The sequence below is a fragment of the Grampus griseus genome, assembly GCF_964374135.1.
Source record: "Grampus griseus genome assembly, chromosome: 17".
In the NCBI taxonomy this organism is placed as follows: Eukaryota; Metazoa; Chordata; class Mammalia; order Artiodactyla; family Delphinidae; genus Grampus; species Grampus griseus.
The window spans coordinates 7,099,558-7,113,403 of NC_139011.1; the positions used below are offsets into that span (position 1 = coordinate 7,099,558).

The 13,846-nt window shown below is 41.1% G+C and overlaps 1 long non-coding RNA gene across 1 annotated transcript in view; it reads left to right on the forward strand.

Moving 5' to 3' along the window:
- The window catches only part of LOC309835468, a 38,614-nt gene that overhangs the window by 15,625 nt on the left and 9,143 nt on the right, over positions 1 to 13,846 (forward strand). Inside the window, exon 4 of the long non-coding RNA XR_014298000.1 lies at positions 9,362 to 9,502. This is a non-coding gene — a long non-coding RNA (uncharacterized lncRNA). The remainder of the gene's footprint in view (positions 1 to 9,361; positions 9,503 to 13,846) is intronic.

A 13,846-nucleotide genomic window follows, 5' to 3' on the forward strand; every position in this document is an offset into this window, starting at 1 on the left:
CAGAGGACTAAATCCAGAATTCCTGATTCCAGATACTCCTTTCACTACATCCTCAAGTGAGAACATGCGTGATTTTTCTTTAAGGATGAAGAGGATTTCACTCTGCAGAGCTTCATTTGTTTCTTCTCTTAAGAAAACTTATCCTTCTAAGACATGAAATTTATTAGCCTCATCATATGCCTCACTCACAAGCCTGTCCATATGCTGCCGTAATTATCTGGATGTGTAGATACTATTCTCCGTCAAAAAATGTCAAAGCATTCCACAAATGGGCGTAGTGGAACACATGCAAATGGTTTAAACCATCATCATTCCAAAAGATATGAGGGTGGTCCTCCGCAGAGCAGAGAGAGGAGGTTTAGATTCGAATTCCAACCACCAAAAGAGAGTGTCCAGCCCACTTTTCTCCCTGAACTTCTTATGTAACTGCTACAAAAGTCCACCAGCTAAACAAGCCCAAGTCTTTTCCAGAAGGTATCAGAACAGGAGGGGGGACTGTAGTGGTTGCATTGTCTCCCCTTCACATTTTACTCTAAGAAAATAAGGAGGAGGGCTGGCCTTGAAATGACCTGCCCAAAATGAACAGGTGAAATGGCAGGGTGTGGAGAACACTGGATTTGGATCCAGGGGCTCGTGTTAGAGCAGTCTGCTTCTCTAAGCCTCATTTTCCATGTCTATCAAATGAGTACTCTAATGCCACACAACGGTGTCGAGCATGTTAAGTCAGATGATATATGGACAGAGGAGCTTGTGTTTGTACCCAAGAAGACTTAGGGGTAACAATTTGAAAAAGAGCTGGAAATAGCATTTATATAAATAAGGTCAAGAAGTGTGACCTATTCATAGGAAAGAAGGGGGGTAGTGTTAATAAAGTCCAGGAGTTGGTTTAAAGATTACCATTTTTATTGGAAAATATTTGTTAACCATAATGCTTTATTCAAGTCACAGCTTTTGCTATTTTATTATGATGATAAAGAAGGCAAAACAAGGCGAGTCTAAAAATCTCCTTTTGGACTTTCCCAGTGGTCCAGTGGTTAGGACTACGTGCTTCCACTGTAGGGAACACCGGTTCGATCCCTGGTCGGGGAACTAAGATCCCGCATGCTGTGCAGCCAAAATAAATAAATGAAATAAAATCTCCTTTCATTTCTCTTTGTTACTCTCAACATCAAAGATGCATGTTTTGATATATTATTAGAATAGAGAACAGTTCTTTATCCTTTCAAAGAATTTTAACCATTATGGGCTCTGGGAGGAGATAATAATAATAGAAGGATTTTCTCCTTCTGGTAAATGGAAAACTCAATGACTTATACCAATCTTCCCACAGAAGACAACCAAAAAACCTGGACCAAAATAATCCTTTAAGTCAAAAAAGAACTACTAATACAGTGAAGAATTTCCAGCTGAGATGAGAGCTAGGAAAAGGTACAAGCTTAGAATGGTAAACCCAGCATCCACAGCTGTTTTTTGTTGTTGTTGTTGTTTTTTTGGTCGTGCTGCGCAGCATGTGGGATCTTAGTTCCCCCAACCAGGGATGGAACTGGCACCCCCTGCAGTGGAAGCACGGTTTCCACATCATCTGAGAGAATCATTAGTCCACTGGACCACCAGGGAATTCCCCACAATCGCTTTTGTCTCCAATTTGCCAAACTAGGGAGGAAGCTAAGAGTCACAGCTGCATATTCATGGCACTTTGGGGCTATGGGTACAAAGTCCATGTTTAGGACTTGCCCAGGTGGGAACCTTCCTATAAATCCCCATTTTGGTCTGGAACTCAAAAGGTTAATGTCCTAGGAACTAGAGGGAACCAGAATTAAGCCACTCATCAATCTATTTAACCAGGCTTCATGTCACATGGGTCACTGAGAACACAAAAAATCTTGAAATTTGTAAGTACCCCAGATGTCTACAAGAAGCAAACAAAAATCCTCTTATGCATCAAATTATTTCTACAAATGAATTTGCAATTACAATGTATTGCATACAATCAGAAACACAAAACAGACCCACAGAGACTTCATTATTAGCATTATCAGACTCCAAAAAACAAGTGAACTAGGTTCTAAATAGAATTCTAGAAGTCATTGGAGGGGTTTAGCAGCAGATTAGCTATAGTTTAAGAGAGTTGGTGAATGAGAAGATAGATTAGAAGGAATCATACAGAATGAGGATCGGAAAGACAACCAGATGGGAGGTGGGGAATAAACAGAAGAGAGTGAGTGTCTTAAGGAATACAGTGAGAAGACCTGCGGTGTGTTTAATTGGAGTCCCAGAGGAGAGGAGACAATAGGGAGGAGTCTAATTTGTATGATGTAATACCTGGGAATTTTCCAGAAACGGAGAGAATCATTAGTCCACAGATTCAAGCAGACCATACACATGTCAAGCAAGATAAATAAATGGAAGTCCACAACGTACTGAAATTGTAGAAAACTGAAAACAATGAGAAAAATCTTAAAAGCTGACCAAAAGAAAAAAGGGGGTGGGTGGCAGCACTTACTTTTAAAAAAGTGAGAAATAAACTTCTCAGTAGCAATAGGAGAAGCCAAAAGACAGTGATGAAATGGGCTAAAAGAATGCCAAAGTTGGAATTCCCTGGCGGTCCAGTGGTTAGAACTCTGGGCTGTCACTTCTGGGGCCTGGGTTCGATCCCTCGTAGGGGAACTGAAATCCTGCAAGCCGTGCGGGGCAGCCAAAAAAAAAAAAAGAATTCTACCCTTAACAAAAATATTTATGAAGAAGGAATAAAGACATTTTCAGATGACAAAATCACAGTTTATCACCAATAAACCTGCACAAAGGAAATTCTAGTGATGATCTTCAAGTTGATCGAAGTTTAGTGATGCAGGAATGATTGAAGACCAAAGAAAGTGGTAAACGTCTTGTGGAGTTAAAAATATTTAGAACTAAAATCCACTGCAATGCTAGCATACAAACCACAAAGCAGGTAAATGAAGTTCAAGTGTACTAAAGTCCTCACATCATCTGAGAAGAGAGTAAAGGTATTACTTCACGCTAGACTCTGATATGTCAGCAATGCATGTTTTGCCTTGTGGGACCACTAAAAAGATAAAAATGTATTACTTTCAACTAATAGTCCAAAATAGAATGATTGAAAAAGACAAAAATCCAGGGGGTGGTGGGACATAGGCAAGACAGACAGGAAACACATTTCATAAGAGTGGATTTAAATCAAACTATATCTTTAAGATCAAGTGTAAATGGAATAAATGCTCCAATTAAAAGATAAGAATTGTGAAACTAAATTTTTAAAGGTCCAACATATGAATACCAATAGATTGAAATAATGGAATTAAGTTATCCCATGGTAGGTATTATCACATAAACTAGAATGTAAGGCAAAAAGCATTACTAAGAAGGTCACTTTATAATGATAAAAACACCAAATTACCAGCGAAATATTCTAATTCTAGATTCTGCTTATAATATGACTTCAAAACACATGAAGCAAACATTGATACCTCTACAAGGAGAAATATATAAATCCACAATCATAGTGAGAAATTTTAACACATAAACTCCCAGGGGCAACACTTACCTACTAGGGGATGAGAACCAGTAGAAAAATATTCACCACATCACCCTCAAGTGGCTGATTCTACATGAATCCTCAGATGGTCCCCAGAAATATAAAGCTGATCAGCAGTGATCAGCTCAATAAAACACCCTTGAATTGGATTGTCCTTCCTTATTTTACTCTTCCAGACCCCATTCTTTTTTCTTGGAATCATATTCCAAAATAAACTCATGCATGCAAGTACTTCTCTCAACCTTGCTACTTTGGGAACCCAGGCTAAGACACTTGGTACCACAAGCAGCTCTACAAACAGACATTCCAGATGGAGTCTAGTATTGGACCAATTGGATAGTGATAAGTATCCCATTAATGTTGGTAAATGGGGTGATCTTAACCCCCGGCATGCAGCAGTATCACAGTCACTGAGATTTTCACCAGCAGTGAATTGGAATGATGAAGAAGGAAGATGAAGCATTCATTTATGTAGTCGCAGCTCATAAAAAAAATATGGTCAATGTTAATTATAAGGAATGTAGGACTGGCTGACTTTAGTTGCTGGTCTTTAGAAGTCTTGTTAAGGGAAAAGAAAGTGTCAGACTTGGTTAGCCGACTGTCAACCTCAAGGAGTGCTGTAAAACTGGGAATGCTGGGAGTACAGCACGGTTACCAAGGAGAACAAACACAGCCTTAACAGTCTCTGATATCAGTGTCAGGGCCCAGAAAAGGAAATGGTAGACCTTAAGACATGGGATAGGGATATTTGAATGGACAAACCTGAGGACCTTGAACCCCAGAAGCAGTGCCCTCCCTCTTCCTAAAGGACAGTGGGGTTTTCTGGGGGGCAGGGGGTTGTTTGTTTGCTGTTTTTTAATTTTTTGGCCTTGCCAAGTGGCATGCAGGATCTTAGTTCCGCAACCAGGGATCGAACCCGCGCCCCCTGCAGTGGAAGTGCAGCGTCTTAACTGCTGGACGGCCAGGGAAGTCCCGACAGTGGTCTCTCTTGCCTGCAGACACTGCAGAGGCGCCACCAGCAACAGGAGCCTCACAAGATGATGTTTGTCCTAAGATTTGTCTCTACCTCCCTTATTTCCTCCAGATCAGCAGTCAGGTCAAGCACAGCCCAAGCGGGGCGATCCAACTCCTTCTCTAGGGAGAAATACTGTATACACCCAGAGAATTGCAAGCTTTGAGTAATATGCACTAGTGTGAACCAGGAGACCTCATGAATCAAGGGACCTCATGTTGGAGGGGATCTTAACGAACTGCTGAGCAGTAGGACCTCTTTGTAGTTCAGTTTCTTCATCTGTCAAATCTGATTAATAGAGCCTGTCCAACCTACTTTATATGGTTATCAGAGTAAATGAAGAAATTAATATTTATAGTGAACTCCGCTAGCCACTGTATTGGGCACTTCACATAAATTATTTAATTAGGATAAGATAAGTGTAAACACTTTTAAAATTAGTAATCTTGTTTAGAACACTTATAAATGTGTTATTTTAATAGCGTGCCCTAAGAGAAACTCAGTTCTAAGACTTGTGAAACCGTGATGGGTAATAGTTAAAGAAGAAGAAAAGGAAGCTAACATTTCAAAATTACAAATATATTAGAATATGGCTTTGAGTAAGTTGTTATTTTGTTTGGGGGAAGGTGGACCACCCAAAGAGTGTTTTAAGGACAGTTCTATTCATTGATCTTGGGAAAAGCAGGGCAGGAAGAATTTTAATGCAGAAGCTCTGGATAAGCAGTTCAGTGTCCAGTGGAGCAATGTAAATTCCTGTGTGATACACTGTGGTGTCATGGCTAAAGGCACAGCCACCGAAACCAGACTGCCTGGGTTTGAATCTCAGCTCTGGTGCTTAACCCACTGGGGGATGTGCTTTAGTTCTTTCATCTGCAGAATGGTAGTATCTATTGAGTAGCATTATTGGAAGATTAAATGCCTTAACTTACAAAATGAATGGTGGCAATTACTATAGAAGCACCAGAAAGCCTGCTTGCTCTGGTGGAATCATGTACGTAGTACGCTGTCTAGAATAGAGGATACGCTTAAGATATATATAAATGGGATAAATGAAATGCCCAGGTATTGGGGGGTATACGTGAAACACAATTGGCTGTGCGTTGAAAACAGTTGAGGCTTAGTAGTAGGTACACAGAGATTTCTTATACTATATTCTGTACTTTGGTGTACCCTTGAAATTTTCCTTACTAAAAATACTTAAAAATATATATATCAGCCTAGGAAATCCAGTTGTTTCATATCTATATGCCCTCACTTCAGTTCATCTTTGTACTTAACCATTTAGCGGTCTGGGAGGTTGAGAACTGATGTAATGATAAAAAAAAAAAAGTAATGTTCATCTCATATTCATATTTCAGAGAGAATTTGATGCATAAAAGTGTTGAGCTGAGTCATGTTAGAAATAGTTTGCTCAACTTTCTGGTCTCAAGCTGTGGTTGACAGCTTGTTCTCCTCTCAAAGTCCTTTCTTTCCTTTTTCTTGGGCCTAGAGCACCCCAAGTCTCCCCTATAGCCAGGTATGGCATGTAATCAATGGAATGGAAGCAGAAAGGGTGTGTGCACATCCCTATGGCCTGAACACGGGCATGCCTGCAGCCCTTCTTCAACAAATAAGGCAACTCTCAGGAATGCCAGAACAGCAAGATGGAAGGAACCTATATCTCAGAATGACCTCACAGAGCAGTTATCCTGCCAACTGGGTTGGCCAGACTATTAGTGGAGAGAGAAATTTCCATTTTCTCGAAGCTACTGTATCTTTTTTTATAACAATCTAGCCTTCACTCTAACCAATACACAAGATGAAGAGTTTGAGTCCCAGATAGGGGAAATTTCTTCTTGTTCAAGGTCACACAGTAAGGAAGCAGCAGAGTCAGAAATTTAACCAGTGCCTATGAATATTCATTGCGTTGTACGCTTTCCCTTGCTTAATTGATAAATACGTAGTCTAATCTCTGCCAGAGTAAACCTCACTCAAGCTAGATGTTTCTATACTCGTTTCTTTGGTACAGGGCCCAAGTTACCATTTCCTTGGCCAAAGAGACCCAATACTGTCCTGAGGTTCAGTTTATACTATGAAATTAGTTATTCTATGCTATGGTCTGAATATTTGTGCTCTCCTCCCCAAATTCTTACATTGCAATTCTAACCCCCAAGGTGATGGTGACAGGAAGTGGGGCTTTTGGGAGGTGATTAGGTTACGAGAGCAGAGCCCTCATAAATGGGATTGGTACCCTTATGAAAGAGACCAGGGAGCTTGCTTGTCCCTTCCACCACGTGAAGACACAGAGAGAAGTCGGCAATCTGCCACCAGGAAGAGGGCCTTCACCAGAACCCAACTATGCCGGCACTTTGATCTTGGATTTGGCAGCCTCCGGAACTGTGAGGAATAAATGTCTGTTACTTACAAGCAGTCTGTAGTATTTTGTTATGGCAGCCCGAAGGGACTAAGACATTCCCATAGCCTTTGTATTTGCCTTTATCGTGGGCCTTTAATCACAGTTCCATGTTTAAAATGTATGTTTTTCATGCTGGACTGTTAGCTTCTGAAGGTCAGGGACATATTTTATTGATCCTTGTTTCCCCTGTGTTTTGTACATAACAGGGGCTTTATAAAGGTTCTTTGAGGGCTAACTGAATGACTAAATGAGGGAGGGAATAGATATTTGACAATGAGAACAAAATGTGGCTAAACTTCAAGTTGCTCTCCAAGGAAAATTTAGGAAGTAACTTTCACGTATGTAAACACACACCAACAGGCAGGGACAGGGTCAAGGCCTAAGGCCTCCAGTGTGCAGATAGTATTACTTAACAAATACTATAAGGTTAAACAGTAGCTAAAATAGCTTAACTGTGGTGTCCGAATGATTAGTTTATGCAGCTTCACAACACAAACATGAAGAGCAGCTCGTTTATTTTTCATCCGTACTGTCAGCAACAGCACCTGTGTTTTGGGACAGAGCTCTCACGTGAGCAGTTAATGACACTCACTTGGTAAAAGCACATGTTTCTAGAAACTCTGCTTTTCTTGATTTCACACTGTACCCAGATACTGGCAGCCAATAGTTTTTTTGTTTTGGTTTTAAACTAAAAATATAACTGCCCTGGTGGTGATAAGGTAAGAATTGTATAGTCCAGGGCTTCCCTGGTGGCGCAGTGGTTGAGAGTCCGCCTGCCGATGCAGGGGACACGGGTTCGTGCCCCGGTCCGGGAAGATCCCACATGCCACGGAGCGGCTGGGCCCGTGAGCCATGGCCGCTGAGCTTGCGCGTCCGGAGCCTGTGCTCCGCAACAGGAGAGGCCACAACAATGAGAGGCCCGTGTAGTGCAAAAAAAAAAAAAAAAAAAAAAAAAAGGTATAGTCTAAATGGTATAACTCACTTCTAATTTTCATCATGGTACAAAGTCTGAGACAGACCTGGGTCTGAATCCAGTCTCTCCTACTCAAAAGTTGTATGATTTGGGGCAAGTTTCATAACCTGTCTGAGCCTCATTTTCCTCATTTGGAAAGGAGAGATAATACCAGTCTGCAGTGAACTGGTAAATGTTTAACAAATGGCTCTCAGGGGAAAAAAAAAACAAAAAAAACCCTGGTTTTAGCGTTTGCTAATTTTCATGGTGTAATTATTACGACAGTGGCCTGTTTCATGCTGCCAATGTGATGTCCCTGAACACAGGGGAAGAGATGGACAGTTGAGTACAATATGATAAAGTATTTCCACCATACAGTAGATGTCATCACCTCTAGGGCCTAGATGACAGTCAGACAGTGACTGATAATAAAAAATTAGGAAGTGATGAATTTTAAGTACTTATTACCTTTGGTTTTAATATATATTTAGATATAACATATAATATTTATATAATTTGATTTTTAATAATGGCTGAATATAGACACCAGCTCATCAAATTCCTGAAAATTTAACAATTGTCCCTTGTGAGCTGCATACCAGTTTCCAGCACACAACTGCCCAGCTCCAGCTCTTGGATTTCATAAACAACACTGCAACAAACAGATTTCTCTATCGTACCTACCCACATCACAGGATGTATGACTGGCATGTGACCCAGTACTCTGCCAGATTGTTCTCCAGAATGGCCATAGCAGCTTACCTTCCTTCCCATCAGCAGTGCCCGAGGGCTTCCCCCTCGCAAGGTGCATCACTGCAGGGTGAGTAAAATGAGAATGGACACTGCTGCAACTCCATGCAGCGTTCCAAGAAACAGCCAAGCATCTGTCCTGGAACATGGACCCATCTTATACGCATAGTGCTTAGTGATAAAAAGTAAAAGCAGAAGGAGATCTATAGCACAATACTATTCATTTCAGTACATACAAAACAGCAGACTTTCTTTTCAAGAACAGACAAATAAAAAATGCACATCAGATATGTTTGAACTGTTGCCGGTGGAGGGCAGGGATTCACTATGTCAGCAATATTTATTGGGCATTATATGGGATTGTGTATCTACAAGCATCCGACATGGTACTTGCCACTTGGTCTCTTCCCTCACCCTGGCCGGCAAAAGCTATGCTGATTTTATGAGCCACGTCCTTTAATGAGCTGTGCAAGGTTGCACAATTAAAAAATTTTTCCAGAAAAATACATGGATCCTGTGTTTACTGTATTTCCACAGTTAAGCAATATTTTCAATATAGGAGGGACACATGGCAATCATCAAAGCGTTAACAACATCATGGCCCATTTGTCTCTGTGGCCGGCATTCATTTTAACAATTTCCGAGCAACAAGCAATTTCAACTCTGTCTTATGTATATTATCCCACTTAATCTTCCCAGAAAAGATTTGAAGCTCAGAGAAGCCACATTTTGCCCAAGATGAAAGAGCTAGCAAGAACAAGGGCCGCAGCTGTCTAGCTAATACAGGAGTGACCAGGTCCCCTGCCAGGGAGAACAAGAAGGCCCCTGTGGACTTTGCTGGTAAGTGTGGGACCACTGGGCTGCACCCTACATATCGATTACACTCTCTGTTCCAAGGCAGGAAGCAAATATAACAGCAATGATTAACTTACAAGTGTGAATTATTTGATATTGAAGTAAAGGTAAAGCTGGTAAGGACCTTGGAGGTTAAAAAAAAAACACCCCCACACAACAACCACCTTGCCTTTATTCACATGATTGGAATAACAAGGCTTAGAAAATTCAACTTCTCTAATTTGCCCAAGGTCATACAGAAAATTGTCCACATAGCCAGGAGAGGAAGCCCAGTTTCCTAACTCTTAGACTAAGTGTGATTTAATAGAATCAGATAGACGGGAAATCCTAGAAATCTACAGGGTGATTGACGAGCTAGCTGTAAAGCCTAGACGAGCTGCTGGGTGTTCCCAAGCCACTGTTTCCTCAGTCATAAAAGGGGTGACACCTCATATGCTCGCATGACTCATACAGCTGTTGGCAAAGATCATTCATCCATCCATTTATGTATTCCATCAACAAGAGGCACCTTCTCTGTGCCATGCACTGTTGTAGGCACAAGGATGCACTAGTGAGTATATCGAAATCCCTGCACTTGTCGAGCTTACATTCTAGTAAACGTATTAAAAAAATACTAAGAGTAAGGAGAGTGATGGAGAAGGTTAAGGAGGCCAGATATAAGATATGAACAGAGACCTAAGTGAAATGAGGGAGCAAGCCGTTCCAAAGTCTGGAGGTAGAACATTCTAAGGAGACCAGCAAGAAAAAGGCTCCAAGAGAGTCATAAACTTGGCTTGTTCCCAGCCTCCCATGCAACTGAGGGTGACCATGCAACCTGATCCTGGCCAACGAGACTGGAGAACACATTTGCTGAAGAATATCGAGAAAAGCTGCCTCCAGATTAAAGAAGGGCCCTCTTTCCCACTCAATCTCTTTCTTTTCTTCCTGTCTTGAACACAGTTACGTGAAGACACGATGGCCAGAGCCGTGAAAAGCCATTTTGCAAATATAAGGCAACAAACAACTTCTACTCTCCTCCAAACAGAACCAAAGATTGGAGCCAGGAGTGTGAGATGCTTAAAGCTCTCTCCTAAACTGAGCACAGAGAGGTCAAGTAACTTGCCCAACATCACACAGCTTGTATGATGTAGAGCCAGGACTTGAACCCAAGTATTTTATCCCCAAATGGCTGCTTTTATTTTTTCCACTGCATCCTTTTCCTTGGCTACAGTCCTCCTCTCAGCCCTTTTCTCTTCCTACACTCTTCCTAGGCAATCATACCCAGGACCAAGCTGTCAACCATCACTTCTAGGAGAGAATTCAAAATCTACATTTTTAGTCCCGGGCTCTCTAATGAGAGCCAATCCCTCACCCTCAAATTTCTGCTAGATGGTCCCATCAGCTGTCTTATTTCAAGTTCCTTGTGCCTACAACTGAGCACATTTCCCCCTGTAGTGCCTTCCAACTATGTGTCCTCTCCTGGACTTAGTTCATTTTAGGTAATGAAAGCTCAGTCCTCCCAGTCACCACGAGGTGTTGAGGACAGAACATGGGTTTTGAAATCCAACAGGCTTGCGTTGGAATTGACCAGCCTTCAGTTGCAGAATCCTTGGGAGGGCTAAAGAAATAGATATGGCATGAACTTCCGGGAGCAATAACCAAAGCCACACTGTCAACCTGAGCTGCTCCAGAGCCTCAGTTGCCACTGTCCTGGTCGAGGGGGAAACCAGCATAATCAGGAAGCAGCCACTGCAGCTCCAGCCCCACAGCCTGTCTGCTGCAATTCACTCTGCAGAATAGGAGCCCTTCTCCTTATCTCATCCTGAAACTGTATCCTCTTTCCATCAAATCAGTGGTACTCTGTAGCAGCCAATTCCACTGTCTTTCTAGTTACCATTTTCCTCATGCCTCTGTAGTGCCAGAAATATTATACCAGGAGTATGTCCCCTGTCACCGGTATCCCATCCCAATTCACGGCCAGTGTCAGTTTTCCCAACTTCTCCCTCCACCCGTTCCTGCTGTCGTTCCTTCCTTCCTTACAAACTTTCAACAGGCAACTCCCCATCTCAGAGTCTGTCTGCAGGGATCTCAGTCTGAGGCAGTTGGTACTGGAAGTGGTCCTGGGAAGCCGACTCTGAAATGGGATTTCCCTTAGCCATAAAAAAAAGAATGAAATAATGCCATTTGCAGAAACATAGATGGACCTAGAGATTATCATATGAAATGAAGTAAACCAGACAGAGAAAGACAAATATCATAGGATACCACCTGTATGTGGAATCAAAAGAATGATACGAAGGAACTTATTTACAGAACAGAAACAGACTCACAGACGTAGAAAACAAACTTATGGTTACCAAAGGGGAAAGGAGGGTGGGGTGGAGGGGAGGGATAAAGTAGGAGTTTGGGATTAGCAGATACAAACTACTATATGTGAAATGAACAACAAGGACCTATTGTATAGCAGAGGGAACTATATTCAATATCTTGTAATAAACTATAATGGAAAAGAATCTGAAAAAATACGTAACTGAATCACTTTGCTGTACACCAGAAACTAACACATTTTAAATCAACTGGACATCAATTTAAAATAAAATAAAATGGGATTTTAGAGGTGGACCACTTGCTGTCCAGCTGGCAGTGAGGACCCCTTCACTGGTGGTAGGGGGAGGATGACAGCCCTTGACATATTGTGGTGGAGTTGTAGTTGGAGGGAGTGAATAATTAAAATAACAAGAAAGCGGTGGTTCTGGAGTTTGAAACTCGGTCCCTGTGACTCTGAAGCCTGTGTTTCTTTTTTTTTTCTTTTTTTATGACAAATTGTATTCCAAAGTGGCTCTAGTAGTACCAGAGACATTGATGTAGAGTGTAAATATTGTTTCAGGTAAAGTGAAAATGGATAAAAGCGATATTTCTAGTTAATATATTTTTAGATAATGTGATTTTAAATATGAGTTAAAATGTAATAAATATTAATGAACTTATTTACAAGACAGAAACAGACTCACAGACATAGAAAACAAACCTACGGTTACCAAAGGGGAAAGGAGAGGGGAATAAATTAGGTAAACAACAAGGTCCTACTGTATAGCACAGGGCACTATATACTCAGTATCTTGTAATAACTATAATGGAAAAGAAAAAATGTAATAAATATTAAAAATAGATGTCTTACGATTTTATCTATTTTGAAAGGTTTATATATTCGGAATTACAGGGGAGTTTTTTTGTTTTGTTTTTTAAGGAGAACTACTTTATTTTGAGTAGTAAACAAAACTCTATTTATAACATAATAAAAAAATCTTCCATCAGTTTCTTCACAGTCCAAAGAATAAAACCTCTGACTTAGAGTTTACATTTAACCTTAAATATTCTGAAATCCATCCATGTCAACTTTGGAATTTTAGTCTTGCCTGATACTATGAAATAGGGCAAACCTTGATCAATGGGCAAATTCCTAATTTTTGCCGTTCAGCCACTTTTCTGGATCTTGCGCTCTGATTCCGTACATTCCAGAGTGTTCAATGGATTTGTAATGAACTTTCAAGATGAAGGGGAATCTCTTGCTCATTGTTTGCATGAAACCTCGGCTTGTGTTCATCTTTTTAAAGAAAAAATATGCTCCAAAAATGCCCACAAGTTCAGCTAGTAAAACTCCTTTAAAGATCTTCTTCTTTTTTTTTTTTTTTTACTTCTATGAAGTATTTTTTAAACGTATTTATTGGAGTATAATTGCTCTACAGTGGTGCATTAGCTTCTGCTGTATAACAAAGTGAATCAGCTATATGTATACACATATCCCCATATCCCCTCCCTCTTGTGTCTCTCTCCCACCCTCCCTATCCCACCCCTCTAGGTGGTCACAAAGCACGGAGCTGATCTCCCTGTGCTATGCGGCTGCTTCCCACCAGGCATCCATTCTACATTTGGTAGTGTATATATGTCCATGCCACTCTCTCACCTCGTCCCAGCCCACCCACCCCTCCCCCTCCCCGTGTCCTCAACTCCCTTCTCTATGTCTACGTCTTTATTCCTGTCCTGCCACTAGGTTCTTCAGAACCTTTTTTTTTTTTTTAGATTCCATATATATGTGTTAGCGTAGGATATTTGTTTCTCTCTTTCTGACTTACTTCACTCAGTATGACAGACTCTAGGTCTGTCCACCTCACTACAAATAACTCAATTTCGTTTCTTTTTATGGCTGAGTAATATTCCATTGTATACATGTGCCACATCTTCTTTATCCATTCCTCTGTCGATGGACACTTAGGTTGCTTCCATGTCCTGGCTTTTGTAAATAGTGTCTTGGTGCTCCAGCCGGGTGTCAGGCCTGAGCCTCTGAGGTGG